We start from the raw sequence: 17291 nt of genomic DNA on the forward strand, positions 1-17291 counted from the left end.
CGACTATTGCTGTGTGATTTTTCTGGGAAATATCTTTGGATTCATTCATCTAGAGAATATTTATTGAGAGCCTACTACATGCCACGCACAGCTCTCAAGTGGTAAGAGCACAGTAGTAACCAAAACCAAGAGGGAGGAAGAGACAATAAGCAAGTAGCTTATATAATGCCAGGTGGTGCCAGGGGCTGTGAAAACTAACTAAGCAGGGTCAACGCTCCAGATGAGAACTGCTGCAGAAAAATCCACCTCGAAACTTGGTGGCCTGAAACAATCTCTCATCTCTCATGGTTCTTTGGTCGGCTGGGACCATCTGGGTGGTTCTTGCTGGGGTCTCACGTGTGGTGCAGGCAGGTGCTGGCCGGGCCTCAAGCCATCTGGAAGATCGGCTGGGTTGGATGGACACCTGAGGTGGCTCACTCCTTTGGCTGCTGTGCATGCTGACCACCAGCTGGGAGCTGAGTGGGGCCGCTCACCAGCCACCTACTTGTGGCCTCACCACGTGGCCTGGGCTCCTCAGTATGGCAGCTTGGCTCTGGAAGGCTCTCTCCAAGAGTAAGTGTTCCAAGAAGCGGGAAGTAGAGGCTGCCAGGGCAGTTGGGCTGTGCCTGGGGCTGGATCAGCATTACTTCCACCATATTCTGTTGGTTAAAGCAGTGACAGGGACCGCAGATCCAAGGGGCTGGAGAAAGAACACATGGCATAGGAGAGATTGCTGCAGCACCTTTGGAAAACACAGTCCACGTGGTAAGAGGCTAGTTAGTGGTGGGCAAGCGAGAAAGAGAGGTGCTCTTTGTAGGAAAGTCCCCTCTGATAAGGTCCTTTGAGCACAGGCCTGAGGAGAGTGAGGAAAGAGGCCACGTGGCCATCTGGGGAAGAGTGTTCTAGGCCGAGGATGGCAAATACAAGGGTCCTGAGGCAGGAACGTGCCTGCTGTGGTGAGGACCAGCTGAGGCTAGGTGTGAAGGGAGCCGTGGGACCAGCACTTCTAAGACTCAAGTGATGTCTTACCCTTAGGATCCAATAGTTCACAGATGCTTAAAGGCTTTTAAATGGGTGGGGCCTTTGCTGCAGCCTTTGCTGGTGACTCCACCCACACCTGCTCTGGGATGCTTGCCCTCTCGTCCTGAATCAACCACTGCTCTTACCAGCAGGTTTGCCGTTTTTCCCTTGATCTCCACCAACCCCTGAGTCCTTGTCATCAAGTCACCCTCCTCCACAGAAGCCAGGGGCCAACTAGGTTCCCATGTTGCTGTGTTGGCTGCTATGAGACAGGATCGGGAGCCCCAGGGCAGGTTCTGGGTGTCCACATCACAGCACTGGTGTCACAGGACTTGTGGTTTTCCATCAGCCCATCGGCGCCTCAGCTCAGAAACAAGGCAAGGGCTCAGAGCCAAGGAGGCCCAGGTGCCCTTTGCTGGGACTGCAGCCTGCCCTGTTCCCCACCCAGCTCTAGCCAGGCCCCTTTTGGGGTCGGAACTCTCTCCCAGTGGCCGGCTGAGCCCTGCTCTACATCATCAGATTCTCTGGAGCCATGACTGACCCTAGCCAGACTCTTCTGTCTTCCCCACCAAGGGGCCAACTAACTGATTTGCCACCCGAAGGCCAGCAGCCGGGAGAGAGGTTGCAGGGTCGATAAGGCTGCCAGTTTGGGAGTCTGCCTGCTGGGGGTTAGATCTGGCCCTGCCATGCCCTCACTGCTTATCCTTACCTAGGACAAGTAGTTTATCCTCTCTGTCCTTTTTATCCTTCAGTAGAGGGCCTTTATTTCATCTTTAAAATAATAGAAATAGGTCTTAAGAATGATCTGCCACCTAGTTATTTCTGTAGCCAGATGACTTAGATCTCCATCAGTCTGCTGAGCTGTTCCTTTTTCAGAGACTTAGAGACCATCCAAAAGTGGCCTGGTACCCTTTTAACTGGTGTGGCTTGCAGAATCAAAGTAACAACCTAAATTTGATACAAGTTCAATGTCTTTTCCTTTAAGAATTAATTCATCTTTCTGGGCTTGAGACACCGAACAAGCAATGCCTTGTTCGAATACATTCAAACACTGCTGATATATTTCTCACCCAAGAAATTTCAGATTTCAGCAAGAGACCCGTCATCCTGCATGCCAGCGGTGATGGGGGAAGTGAGCACACAGACCTCATCTTGTAACAGAAGCCAGGGTAACATCTTCCGTTATATCCTATATGTGACAACAGACAGTGCAAACCATAGCCAGCTCCTTCCTAGTTCCCCATCATTTGTCCACCCAGAGCCTCTTCTTTATCTTTCCAAGGAGACTGAGGTCTACACTGACGTGGTTGAAGTCCCTCTGCAGGGTCCTCAGGGGCCCTTCATGACACCTGTGTTTCCCTTCACAGTGATGGTCATATTTTCTGGAATGTTGACTAATTGCTGAGAATGGTTTTCGTTTTCACATAGTTGCAGCAAAGAGACACCCCTCACTGTGATTTTGTTTCTGCATCTGTACAGTGGGGTGCAGAGCAGCCTTGACCTCACAGGGTCTCTTTGAGAATTCCCTGAGTTCATGCACATAGATTAACAGTTTGGAAGGATGCCTGGCACATGGTTGGTGCTGAGTGTTAGCTCTAATTATTTTACCATCTTAGAGTCTGTGACTTCTTGGACAAAGCTCTGCACCTTTCCATGCTGCTCCCAGAACCAGGCCCTGTAGCTGGACCCCAGCTCGAGGCTCCGTGTCCACTGGCCTTTCAGCTTACTTTCTCCTCCCACTGCCCTGATAACCCATCATGGGTTACTCCTCCCACTGCCCTGGTAACCCACTTGGCCTACTCAGAGCACCAAGGAGGCAGAGTGTAAAGTCCGTCTTGTGATAAAATTTAGCCAGAGTCCATTTGAATTTCCAGAAGCTGGACCAGGGGACCCAAGCGGGCACTGGCGCCTTTGAAGACAAAGCAGAAGCTCTTGGTGATTGGCGAGCTTCAGTTAACGACCACACAAGATGGGGCTTTGGCTGGTTAGCTGGGGGGGGGGGGCGCTGGGCAGAAGTGGGCAACGTGGTTGGAGGAGGATGCAGTGAGACCTGGCTTCTGGGCTTGAATTTTGACTTAGATGGCTATGTCCCAGCATGCAGCATTGGAAGTGTTCTGGATAAGTGCAGGGAGACAAAGTCATGCTCCAGTGGCGATGAGCAGACACTGGGGCTTTGTCCCCATGTGAGGGATGCTGGTCCACTGAGTCAGCCTCATCACAAAAGGGTGAAGAATCAAGGAGTTTTTGAAGATTAGAAACTGGCTCTGATTTCTGTGTTACTTTTTTTTTTCTTTTAAAATTAGTTTTTGTTGCGGTTAAAAAAAAGTATAACGTAAAATTCGCCATCTCTACCATTTCTAAGTGTTCAATAGTGTTAAGTACATTCACATTGTTGTACAGCCAATCTCCAGAACTTTTTGCAAAACAAAAAGTCTATACTCATTAAACTCCACTTTCCCCGTCCCCTGGCCCCTGGTAACCAGCATTCGGCTTTCTGTTTCTATGAATTTGACCATTCTAGGTACCTTGTGTAAGTGATCATGCAGGATTGGTTTCTGTGTTACCTTGGAAAATGTGGACGTTTTGAAACCTTTATGACGGCTGTTAATACATCCACCTTCCTCCCACCTCTTCTCAGTCTCCCTTGAAGGTCTCTTTCTCAGCCCACAGGTACTCTTCTCCTCCCTACTCAGTCCTTGGCCAGTTGGTGGCCCCTTACACTTTTTCTGGGTGGGCTCCTCCAGCCTTGGCTCCAATCAGCCTGACGGCTCCTCCCTCACCTGGAGGCTTTATCCAGGGTTTGCGGTGTGTGCTAAGGTTGTGGCAGGTGTGTGGGGCATGTGTGGGAGAAGACTCTCTGGGGCTTGAACATCACAGATGATGGGATATGGCAAATGGCAGTGGGCTGTTGGAAGATTCTTGTCTTACATGTGAACATTTCATGTGATCACGGACCAGACACCATCCATGCAGGTGTCATGTCAACAAGAAGATGAGATGTCCCTCCTTCCTGGATGCAGAAGGCTGTGTCCCCTCTGGGGAGGGTCCTGGACTGGGTAGCTGAAATGGGGAGGCGTCCCTCAGGAAGCTCTGCAGGGACCTGCTGGCCTGCAGTGCCTGTGTGCGAGGCAGCCCGAGGTCTCCTTCCACTGATGGGGGATGTTTTGGGACTAGCTAAGTGGGAGCCCCAGCCACCTCAATGTGGGCAAGGTCTGAGCAGCCCCACCATCTCTAAGATGCTAATGACAGGCCAAGGCACGCTTGGCTTGCTGTTGATGCTCCTGTGAGCTTCCAGGAGGAAGGCCTCATCATGGACCAGAAGGATCAGTCGCCTTCAAGAAACTGAAATAGAGAGCCAGGCAGTGGGAGAGAGCAGTCCCAGAGTCATGGGACTTCCTCCAACGGGCCTCCTGCAGACCACTGTTGGCTTCATGACAACTGCCCTCCAGAGCGTCCCTCTCGCCTTTGCTCTGCTCGAGGTATCAGGGCCATGGGAGTTCCTGGTGATTTTTTTTCTCTGCTTGGTTCCCTGCTTTGTAGTTAGAGGGAACTCCAGCCATCCCAGGAATTCTCAATAAATATATATTAGTTTATTATTTTATCCAAGAAAAAAATTATTAAAGGATGAGGAAGTGAATAGTGAACACCTTATAGAGCCGTCCTAAACAAATAGATGCTGGTTCTGAGCGTAAAAGTGCACTTTGAAAAGTGGGTAGAGAAAGTCACTTTATACCTCTCTTAAAACTGTTACGTTCTGTTTAATGGGTATTCTGGGAAAAGGATGTAATTCCTTTCAAAGCTGGGCTCCTCTGCAGCTGAAGCCAAGTTGTAAAGCTGTTTGGGACGTAGAAAGGTTAGTAAAGAGAACAATCCTACAGTCATTTCAAACGGTCGATGGGAGGGGCGTTTGGAACGGTTTAAGTGCTGGCTGCCGAGGAAACCAGTGATGGGAAAAATAACATCACAGGGCCTTTTACATGGCCCACTGGTATCGTGATGCAATGTGATTATTTTCCTGACTTTCTGTTTTTGTCACAGGAAAAGGAAGAAGCCAGGGAATTAGAGGAGTGATCAGATGCCTAATTACCAGTGCTTCTCTCAGATAAATTATAAACAGGCAGTTAAAAAATTCTCCTGCCACAGCAAAGAAACAAAGCAGCCTTTAAACACTTTGGATGTCAACATGCTCTAATTTCAAAAACACTAGAGCTATGTATAACCCCAAAGATAATCTCTTTCTCCAAGGAATGATTAAGCAGCATTTAAAAAAAAAACAAAACAAAAACCCAACTCCCCATTCCTGGGCCTGTGACAGACATCATTAATCAATCAAGGCAGATATTTTCCCCCCATGGAACCTAAATGCTTCCCTAGAATTCTTCTCAATGTGTGCCTGTCAGCTACTATAAATAGATCAGAATTGGCTTGTGCGCTGAGCCAACTGAAGAGGACCTAACCTGATGGTTAAAAGTATAATCTTTGGAGCCAAATCTCAGCTCCATCACTTAAGCTTTCAGATAAATTTCTTTACCTTGGAAACGCAGATAATAATAGTACCTATCTCATTGGATTGTTTTAAGGATTAAATTAATTACCACACCTAAAGAGCTTAGAATAAGACAAATTGTAAATAGTTGAAAAATATTATTTTTATTTTTCCAGAATAAAAAGTTAAAGAAGATTATTTACTATTTAACTCTGGAGGAAGAACTAGATTAAGATTCAGTAGGAATCTATAAATTGAAGGTTTATTCAACAAAGATATATTTAGCAATTATTATATGCCAGACTGTATAAAAAATGTTGGGAATCCTGTGACTAGAAAGACAAGTAAGGCACCAGTTTTACCTAGGTGATATGAAGAAATCTTGCTCAAAGTTGTCATCCTGGAAATGTAATGATATACTGACAAGGTATTGGTTTATGTTCATCAAAATTCTATTTAATAGAAAGAGAATATTTGAGAAGCTAAGTGACCAATTAAATATGGAAGCTACTCAACCTCGTTAATAAATAGGGAGACAAATTACTACAATAATGAGAATGAGAGTGAGAAATATGAGAGATAGAAGATCCATTTAGGCATTCAATATCCAAATATAAGGAATTCCAGGAAGAGAGAAAAGAAGCAAGTAAGAGGAGAAAGACCTGGAGGGCAGGTGTCTCTAGATGTAAAGATCACTGAAGTACTTGGCAAAATGAATGAAAAAGACCCTCACCACGGCATATTATTATGACATTTCTGAATCCCATGGATAAAGAAACAAACACCAAAAACAAATAAAACAACAACAACAAAAAGCCCAGAACACCCCTCCCCCCAAAAAAAACCCAGGATGGAGGGAGAGTGTTGGAAACTAGTAATATGCAAAGAAACAGGAGTCAAAATGGCATTAGATTTTTTACCTATAATTTTATACCCAGCCAGTCTATCAAGTGTGAGGATGAAACAAAGATATTTTCATACTTCAGTGACTTGAAAAATAGACTCCTAATAAAGGATAATTTTTTTACAAAGGTAAAATCATGTCTCTCACAAATATAAAATGAACATGTGTTAAATATCTTAACTCATTATTAATGAGGGAACTAGTTTAGATATTACAACCAGTTTAAAGAAGTCAAAGAAGCACAAATGTATAGGGAATAAAGGAATTTTGAAATGAATTTATAAACATATGAAATTGCCCTTTGTAGGGAGTCTTGTGTGGGCTGGTGAGAGGGACGTGGAGTGTTCATTTGCAGAGCTATAGATAGGAATTATTTTACACTTTTATCAATTATCTACAATCTACAGAGTCGTAAAATAGCTCAAAGGCCATGAAAGGCACAGCACCCCCATAGAATCAAAATCGGAAAACTCAGAATGCATGTGCTGTAAACAATGCATAATTTTCACCCAATCACAAGTTTCCAAGTACACTCTCAAGTGACTTTTATTAGGACACTACTAGAGAAAATATACTTCATGAAAAGGAGGGAATAAACATTTTTAAAAAGAAGGAGATGGGATCCTCAAAACTGGGACGAGGTCGACTATCCAGCACTGGAGGCAGGACGGAAGTCCTAAAACTAACAGCCGAGCCTGACGCCGGACCCCAGCCAGCCCGGAGTGAGGAGGAAGGGGGCCTCCTGAGGGGCTCCCGGAAAGAAGACATGGAACCGATGGCTTGAACATGTGGAAAATATCATGGAAAGGCTTTTGGCAGAGATGTTAAAGCTTTCAGAGAACACTAATGATAAGTAACAGAAAATAAAGTGAATTAAAAAATGAGGCCGTCATTAACTTTAGGAGTACCGGAAGGTTGCACAAGGACGGAGCTAAGTATTGCTCTCTTGGCTCAGCAGCGAATGATGCTTGCACAGTCATTAAAATGTAAACACCAACTATTTATTTATCCAAGAGGGTAATAAAGCAATGTTGGGAGGATGGGGGAGTGGAAGTGATGGATGTACATGCGGGAGAGTTAGGTACTCACCTTCCAGAGTCAGTGGATAATGCCTACAAGTGATAAATTAAGAAACAGCAGTAGAAGCATAGTTTTCTTAAATATGGAGATAAGGACCAGAGGAAACAGCCAGAAGAGTTGCCAGGGCCTGCCTCAACTAGGTCCTGGTGGTGAGAGAGCTTAGGGCAGGGAACTGCTGATTTTCATTAAAAACTTATGTACATACATACAAATACACACGCATATATAACTTCACAGTTATTAAAAATAAGTTGAAAAAATGATTATACCTAAAAAAGGCATATATTACCACGTGCTGGTCAAGTGTGGGCAAACTCAAGCACTACTAGTGAAGTATAAACTTGCAAAGCCTTCTGGAAAGGCCACTTGGAAGAATCTAATGAAATTTTATGTGTGCATACCCTTCAGTCTCACAGCCATACCTCTTGGCCTTTATCCTCAGAGAAACACTTGCACAGGTGCTCAAGGCAGCATGCCTATGGACGTTCCTGGAGCACTGCTTGTAAGGAAAATGGACGACAATGCTTTATGTGTCCAGTAAAAGGGGGGTGAAACATAACAAAAGTCATAGCCTTTAAACATGTAAAAAGATGCTCAATCTAACTTATAAGACTCAAATGACAAGGTAAAGTACAGTGAAGTTCTATTTTGTTTGTTTGTTTTGTTGTGCCTCTCAGTTTGGCAAAGACTGGTCATATTTTGTTGGTGTTTTGCTAAAGCTATGGCAAAACAGATGGTCTCAAACCTCGCTGATGGGAAGGCAAATGGGTTCCGTTTCTACAGAGAGCAGTAGCCGTCAGAATGACAAAAGCACATGTTCTTTGACACAGAAATCCCACCTCTAGTCATTGATCTGACAGATAAGTGCATGGACTAAATTATACACACACACACACACACACACACACACACACACACACACACACACACACAAAAAGATGCTTGTTGCAGCATTGTACATAATAGCGAAAGTTGGGAAACAACCAATAGGGGACTGGCTAAGAAAATTTCTATTTATTTAACACAACGGTCTGTGTTGCGGAGCTAAGGTGCGGCAGGGGTGGGGGAGGACAGGAGTGGAAGGAATATTTATCTTTATTACACTGTATGGCATTTCGTCCTGTGTTCTGATTTAGGACAAGATGTCATACAGTGCAATAAATGTGCTCTGTGCCTCAGTTTCCTTATCTCTGAAAAGGAGATGGTGAGTCTAACCTCCCAGGGTTACTATGAGGATTATGTGAGCCCATCCACGTAAGATGCTTAGGTCAGAGCCTGGCACAGAGTGAGCATTACGTAAGCTTGTTGTGGGGGCCACGTATAACAGAGGGGGCTTGCACTTCCCCTCGAGGGATGGGCTCATCAGGCGTGGGAGAGGGGCTCTAGCGGTCAAAGTTCAAGCTGCTTGAAGACAGACATTAGGTAATGTCGGAGAAGTCAGATCCAACGGGAGAATATCAGAGATGGATCTGCAGCCAGGACAACACAGGACCATGGGCAGGGCTGGCCACCTGCTCCAATGGTGGCCCTCCAAGGAGCCACACGTGCTGGTCTTCACCCCCCTGTGTGGATCTGGGCTACACCTGTGACTTGCTTTCATCAGTGTGGCAGCAGGAACTCCTTCTTAAGACCTCTACTGACCCTGGCAAGGGTGAACCCTCCCCAACTAGACCAGCTCCTCCACCTAACCCAGAGATGAACAGCCGATGTTTAAGGTGGGCAAAGGAAGAAACAGGAAAGGACAGAAGGGTGTCACATCCATTTAAGGAGCTTTTCTGGGAGTCCCTCACACTTCTGCTCAAGTTCATTTGGCTACGTCCTAGTCAGAAAGCCACACCTCGCTGAAAGGGAAGTTGAGGAAGGAAGTCTTGGAGCTGACAGCACTGGCACCTGAATAGAATAAAAAGTCTCTGGGTGATGAAAATGTTCTGGAACTAGATGGTGGTGATGGTTGCACAGCCTTGTGAATGTACTAAATACTGAGCTTGAAAAGTGTGAATCTTGCTATACTAATTTTACCATGATTTTTAAAAACTGGACTTCTGTGACTAAAGACTAAGATGAAAATGAATGTCGGGGTAGGCACCCAGCAGGCTTACCATACCTGCTTTTTAACTGCAATTACAGTAGGTCTCTCCGGGCAGTGTGGCACCAGGGGCAAGGGAACAGGGAGCTGTGATGGGACAGCCTGGGTCACGTGCTCGCTCTGTGGTTGGGGCTGGGGTGTGTGTCCAGGGGAACCTGGGGCGGGTGCTGGGTAGACATACAACAATCGTTCTGCCATTTGCCATTAGGATTTAACTATATTAAAGTGGGGAGATTGAGCTCTATTGTTCACCTTTCCCATTTCATGACCACTCCCCCATTGTTTTCCCCAACAGTTCAGGCCAAGCCAGGTGTTTGCTTTTGAACTTGACCTGTTCCCTCTTTGTAAGCCACACCCCACATGGAAGATTGCTGTCTCCGAGAACATCAAGGGAAGTTTTGTCCAGATGGGTAGGCATTTCCTCTGTGCCCCGAAAATGAAGGGGGTGGTTTCCCAACTTCCATGAACCATTACCCAGGAAAGAAAGGGGCCAGCATAATGTGCAGGCCAAAGGGGGTGGGATTAGAAAGTGGCTTAGCCACCTCTCCTGCCTTGTGGGTCCCCGTGGCCTGAGTCCTGCCCATGTGCCTGTATCAGAAGGAGCCAGGAGGGAGCAGAGGAGAAGGAGGGGGAAAGAGAGGGTTAAGTCTGCCCATCTTTCAATGTGATGAAACCAGGGCGGAGGGTCTGCCAAGAACAGGTCAGGTTCAAAACAGGAAACCCCAGGGTAGTGATAAATGGACACTTCTCTGTAGATTTTACATGGATCTCAAGGGAAAGTGCTGGAACTGATCTCATTCAACTTTTTTTTCCCCCCAACAAATCCTGTTGAAGAGGAAGTGCACAATGAGCTCTCCAGGTTTGCCAGGGACGTTAATCTCTTCCAGGTGCCGCAAGGCAAGGTAATGGGGAAACGCAGCGGGAAGCTCCCGCGGCCCTCACCGGGAGGGGCAGGACCTGAGGCAGGAGCGAAGTGGAGTCTGGAGAGAGCAGAGCCAGGTCCTCTGCCCTGGGTTCTCACAAGCTCCACAAATGCACTTCCGGGGCTCCTGCAGCTCGCAGTGTTGGTGTGAGTGGTGGGGGCGAGGTCAGACAGACGTGCTGGGCTCCCCGAGCCACCTGGGAGCCCCTGTGACAGCCCACTCCTTCCCATCCTGCACCGGATACCTGCCTTCACCGGATTCCTTCCAGAGCTGCTGCCTTTCCCTCTTTACTCACTGCCTGGCTCTGCCATCACCTCCTCCGGTTCTCTCCTGTTCCTGCCAAGCCCCTCCTACCTGGTGCATGAAGTGTTGACCTTTCTTGGCTTCTGACCTTAACCCGGCTCTCTGCTTGGATAGAGTGTGGTGTGAGCTCAGCCCGTCCCACACCTGACGCTGCACCCCGTTCCCCACCCCGCATCATTTGGTCTGCCCACTCCGTTCAGCAGACCTGGCTCACCGTACACCTCCTTCGCCCCCAGCCCACTCTCCTCCAACAAGGACGTGCTGGCAGAACACAGAAGCCCACCTTGAAATAAATTTTCTCTGGAATGAAGGCAGGCGCTCACCATTCCGTGAGTTCTCCGATGGAGGCTCCTGCACCTCGCCTTCCCTGAATCCCTCATATCTGCTGGGATCTTCAGCTCGGCATCAGGTACCGTCTTCAGCTTATCCTGCTTGTAATTTCAGATACATTTATTTGGTTTCTTATTTCACCTTGGCACTTCCCCTGCTACCTCCCACCCCCACAAATGGTTCTGGTTCTTGTTCTCAGGGAACATAACTAAAGATAACAAAATGTTCTCCTGGTGTTTAATTTCCGGGGACCAGGGAACCAACCAGCAGATCTGGTCTCCACAGTCTGAGGATTCACAGGAAAGAGGAAGGCTTCCTACTACATACGTTAATTATGGGATGTTAAGCTGTGGCTTCTGACGGATAAACTCTCTTAAGTTTAAATTGTTGGGAGAGCAATCCATGAAATAACTGATTGATCAAGGATCATCACTGAGCACCAAAAGCATTAAGTAAAAGTAGTTGAGAAGCAGGATATTTGCAGTGTTAAAATATCACTTTATAGAAATACTTGCTAATTATAAGGGGAAAATAACTTTATAAAAATCTGTGATCAAGCAACCAAATTTAGCACCATTAATAGAGGGACTACAGCACGTTATGGGGTTCCTGATGTCACATGATATGAAATGTTCCCGCCCCAAATGGTTAACCTTAATCTATTCACCTTAGTTTCTCAACCGGGATTCTGGAAAGAAATAAGCCCCAATGACCTAAGGCATCCGTATTAGAATTCTCCAGGGAAACTGAAACAATAGGGGAGATATTTATTATCAAGAATGGACTCATGCAGTTATGGAAGATGGCATGTCCCAAGATCTGTAGTTAGCCAACTGAAGAACAGGAGAGCCGGTGGTGTAAGCTCCGGTCGGAAAGCTGAGAGGCCCCAGACCCAAGAACAGCCGGTGTTTCCAGTCTGAAGGCAGGAGAAAAATGATGTCCCAGCTCCAAGACAGTCAGGTAGGCGTGCCCTCGGACTTGCTGAAAGGTCAGGCTTTTTGTTCCATTCAGGCCTTCAGTTGATTGGATGAGGCTCCCCCACAGGAGGGAGGACAACCTGCTTTACTCAGTCTGCTGACTCAAATGTTAATCTCATCCAGAAACTCTCACAGACACACCTAGAATAATGTTTGGCCCAATATCCGGGCACTCTGTGACCCGGTCAAGTTGACACATAAAATTAACCATCACAGCATCCTGTGTATGCAATGAATTAATTTCTCCCCTATGAATGTAGAGTGGTTTTAGTATAAGTAGTGATTCAGGGTTTCCAGGTTCTGTGGTTCAGTTGAGGGACCCCAGTTGAAAAACCCAGTTTAGAAGAAATAAAGGGCTAGAGAAACAATTTAAATGGCACGACAAGGAAACAATCAGAAAAATCCAGGATAGGAGTTATTCTACAAAACAACTAACCTGGTTTCTTTAAAAAAAAAAAAAAACAATGTTAAAAAAAAAAAAGGTGAAGGAGAGTCATTTTATTCTGGAATAAAAGAGACATAACAACCAAATAGGTGAACCTTGTTTGGATTCTGGTTCTCTTAAAAAAAAAAACAACACTATAAAATATATTTTGGAGACAATTGGAGAAATCTAAATCTGAACTAGATATTAGATGACACTAGAAAATTACTGTAAATGGTCTGAGGTGTGATAATGGCACTATATTGATTTTTAGGAGGTGCATACTGAAGTATTTAGGAGTGAGATATAATTTCCAAAACTTTTTTTCAAACATTTTAACAAAAAACAAACAAACAAACGAAACATCAAACCAGGGGCAGAGATAAAGCAAAAACAGCAAAATGTCAACAGTTTTAAAATCTAGGTGGAGGGTATATGAGTGATCATTGTGCTATTCTTTCAACTTTTCTATATATTTGAACACTTTGGTAATACTGCGTTGCTAGGAGTGAGGGTAGGGGTAGTAGACACCTGGTGAATCTGGGAACCCTTGAGGATATCACAGTCCCGGGAGGACTTAGTAATGCTAGACTTGGAAAAATCTCTTCTTTCTGTGAGGCTTAAATCGTAGTGTTTTGGGGCTGAATTTTGTCCCTCCCAAAATTCATATGTTGAAAGTCTAACTCCCAGGACATCAGAATGTGACTGTCTTTGGAGATGGGGCCTTTACAGAGGTAAACAAGGTTAAATGAGGTCATTAGAGCAGTATCTTTATAAGGACAGGAGATTTGGACATAGACTAGTAGAGAGAAAAGGTGATGTGCTGTGAACTAAATGTTTGTCCCACTTCCCCCATATTCATATGTTGAAGCCTTAACTCTCCAAGGTCGTGGTATTTGGAGTTGGAGAATTTGGGAGATAATTAGGTTTGGATGAGGTTATGAGGGTGGAGCCCTGTTGGGGACTGAATGTTCGTGTGCTCCAAGATGCATATGTTGAAACTACATATGCTCAGTGAGATGGTGTTAGGAGGTGGGGCTTCTGTGAGGTAATTAGCATTAGATGAGATCATCAGGGTGGAGCCCTCATGAATGGGATCGGTGCCCTGATAAACGTCACCAGAGAGCCTGCTTCCTCTGCTCTGCTCTGCTCTGCTCTCTGCTGCATGAGGATGCAAGAAGTCAGCAGTCTGCAGCCTGGAGGAAGGCGCTCACCAGAACGTGACCTCAGATGTCTAGTCTCCAGAAGTGTAACACTCTTGACATTTAAGCCACATCATTAGGGTGTCTCTAGCAGACATGCAAGTATCATTCACCATTGTTTCCACTCCCCTTGAATGAAGCACAGCTCTCATACGGGAAAAAGAGTTGAAATGGGGCAAAATTCAAACTCCTCTGTGCTTTCCTGCAGTTAGGACAAGACCAGGTGGCAGGTGGGGGCTACCTGCCTGAGAGAGAGCAGGAAGTGGAGTAGGGACCAGACCCAGGGAGCCCCTGGGGGCCACAGTCGTCTTAGACTCTGGAATCTTGACCATCAGGATAGAATTTGCTTTTTAATAACTATTTCTTTTTGTTCTCCGATGATATTAATAGAGCTCTATTTTGTAACTAAGGTACAAGGTAAAAAAAGTTATATTCAATCATTGAAAATAAGTTTTCCCTGTGAGGGTCAAGCTAGGAATAATCAACATTTGAGAGACCAGATCAGCCGTCTGTAGTCTGAGGGCATGTACATGAGGCTTCTAAATGGTTTTGTGGCAGGAGCCCTGGCTTTGGCTTGGACAGACATGAGCACAGCTTCTCCCTCTCCCAATTAAGAACTGTGAGACTTTTAACTGGGGCAATCTGTATAACTTCTCTGGACCACATTTTCCTTATCTGCAATGTGGGCAGAATATCACCTGCCTTGTAGAGGTACTGGGGAGATTAGAGGTATTATACTTAAGCCCTGGGTACTTCCCTGGACACAGCAAATGGTAGCTACTATTACTGCTGCTATTTTGGGGAGGAAATCCAATACAGGTGATGACAGTGCAGAGCAGGGAAACACAGTAAAGATAAAAGAAAGCTAAGGGGGAGGGTATAGTTCAAGTGATAGAGTACATGCTTAGCATGCACAGGGTCCTGGGTTCAATCTGCAGTACCTCCTCTAAAACAAACAAACAGACAAACAAACCTAATTACCTCCTCCCACCAAAAAAAAAAAAAACAAAAAAAACAAAACACCAAAAACAAACAAACAAACAAAAAAACAAAAGAAAGCTACCTTATGCTTGGTCAAAATCATAGAGATAAAAAGTAGAATGGTGGTTGCCAGGGGCTGGAGGAAGGGAGCAATGGGGAGTTATTGTTCAATGGGTTTAATTTCAGCTTTGCAAGATGAAAAGAGTTCTGGTGATGGATGGTGGGTGATGGTTGCATAACAATATGAATGTATTTAATACCACTGAAATATACATTTAAAAATGATTAAGATAGTAAATTGTATGTTCCGTGTATTTTACCACAAGGAGAAAAAAATTGGAAAAAAAGGACATTACTCCATACTGCAGCACACTTGCTGAAAACACAGGGGAATTGGAAAAACTAATCAGCCATAAAGAAATTAATAAATTTGACTATGTAAAAAATGAAAATTCTGCAGGGCCAAAATCACTCTAAACAAAGTCAAAAGGCAAAGAACAAACTAGGAGAAATATTTTCAATTATATCAAACAGAGCTCGTTTCCTTGCTGAAGAAAGAAGTCCATATGTTAGGAGAATGTCCTGCCAGAAGTCCAGAAAAAGGGAGTCCGGAGAACATGGATTCTACGGTTTCTCCAGGGTCTTTCAGAGGCGCCCATGGTGGGGCAGGTTGGTGGGGCAGACAGTTCTTCAGGCTTCATAATGTCCCAGCTCAAATAGTTCTCCACATTCACCATGTCCTTTTTCTCTGAATTTTATGTTAAAACCCCATGGGATGCATATTAGGTACCAGCAAACATTTATTGAATTATTTCACGTATCTAGAGTGTTTTAGTTTCCTGGGGCTGTCATAGCAAAGTACACAAACTGGCTTAAAACAGTGGAAATTTTGCAGTTCTAGAGGCTAGAAGTTGGAAATCACGGTGTCAGAAAGGCTGCACTCCCTCTGAAGGCTGTATTGGAGGACACTTCCTTGCCCCTTCTCAGGTCTGGTGGCCCCGGGCATTCCTAGGTCTTTAGCAGCACAACTCCCATCTCTGCCTCTCTCTCCACATGGATTTCTTCTTTGTGTGTCTCTGTCTTTCTTTGTCCTCTTCTCATCTTATAAAAACACTGGTCATTAGATCTGGGGTGTAACCTATAACCAGGATGATTTCATCTTAACATCGTGAATTAATTACTTCTTCAAAGACCCTGTTTTCAAATAAGGTCACATCCTGAAGTTCTGGGTGGATGTGAATTCTGGGAGGGACACTATTCCACCTACTACACAGAGCTTTTTTGGTTCTGCAAACAGAATATCGCATCTAACTAGCTTAAATAAGTAGAAGTAACTATTGAGGCAATTAGCAGAGAAGACTAGGAATGTATGGAACATCAAGAATGGCCTGACCAAGGAGCTCAGTTTTCCTCTTTCATTCTGATCTGCCTTTTGTTGTGTTGGCCTCATTCTTGGGCTCCTCCACGTGTGGCTTTTGGCAACTCCAGGTTCACATCATCCTTACTGGTAGTGATCCTAGCAAAGAAGCATCTAGCCTCTCCTTGAACAGTGTCAGCAAACATCTCATGCATGTCACTGGCTTTGATTAGGTTTCATGCTCATCTCTAAACCGTGGCCAGGCCTGAGTCTGTGCCTCAGCTCTAGAGCCAGGCATTGAAAGCACCCAGACTAAGGATGCAGGAGGGGTTCTCCCCAGAGTGAACTTGGGGTACTATTACCAGGAAAAGCATGAACCGGTGCTAGGTAGTAAAAGATGTGGCCATCCATGAGAATGTTGGTCTTCCTTCATAGTTAAAGTGTTCCTGGAAGACAGCTACTCTGGTTTCTTTTTTCCTTATTCCTGAGTCCCGGAGAACATCAGGCTTTCGTATAAATATTTGATGAGTTGTTTTGAGTTTTTAACATGATTTAGTCTCTGAAGACTTTATCCTCTAAAAATCTGAGACCCAGTTCCTGAACCTAGGTGACCACCCCCACCCCATTGAGATACTGCTCTTTGTAAAGCCTTATCTAGGTAGACCAGTTGGCCATCTGTTGTGAAATCATTCTTAAAAAACTCCATGAAAGGAAACTGAGAAAAAAGGCTCATGTTTGGGTCAACATGGCAGGAAAGAAACACAATAGGTGAAACTGAGGGAGAAAGAAATACATCTCTCCTTCCCCACTTTGTCCCAGTGCTTGAACATGCATGTCAGTATCTGCAGGGGTGGAGTGTTGTTTCTCTCGCGCACCCTGGAGCCCTGGAGGGGAAGAGAAGATTCTGAGTGTAGGCATGTGTCATCCAGGGGTTTAGGCCTAAAGCGCTGTACCTCACACGCCCGCAGAGGGGCCTTGTATCCCAAGCACCCGAAGAGCCAATGCCCAGAGGGTGAAATCAGGCAGCCCTTTGGCTAGATGAAGCTGGACTTGCTAACCACACTGTGGAGTTTAATTTGCTGACCTAGATGTAGTTTGCAGCCCACAAAACCTCATACCACAGCAAAGCTTTTCTTGTGCTGAGACAGCTGGCTGAGCAGGGTGTTGCAATGACTCAGTTCTTCATAAAGGGTCTGAAGAAATTAGGGGTAGAGCTATAGTCCTAAGACCACAGTCCCA

Source organism: Camelus bactrianus, chromosome 7, assembly GCF_048773025.1.
Source record: "Camelus bactrianus isolate YW-2024 breed Bactrian camel chromosome 7, ASM4877302v1, whole genome shotgun sequence".
NCBI lineage: Eukaryota > Metazoa > Chordata > Mammalia > Artiodactyla > Camelidae > Camelus > Camelus bactrianus.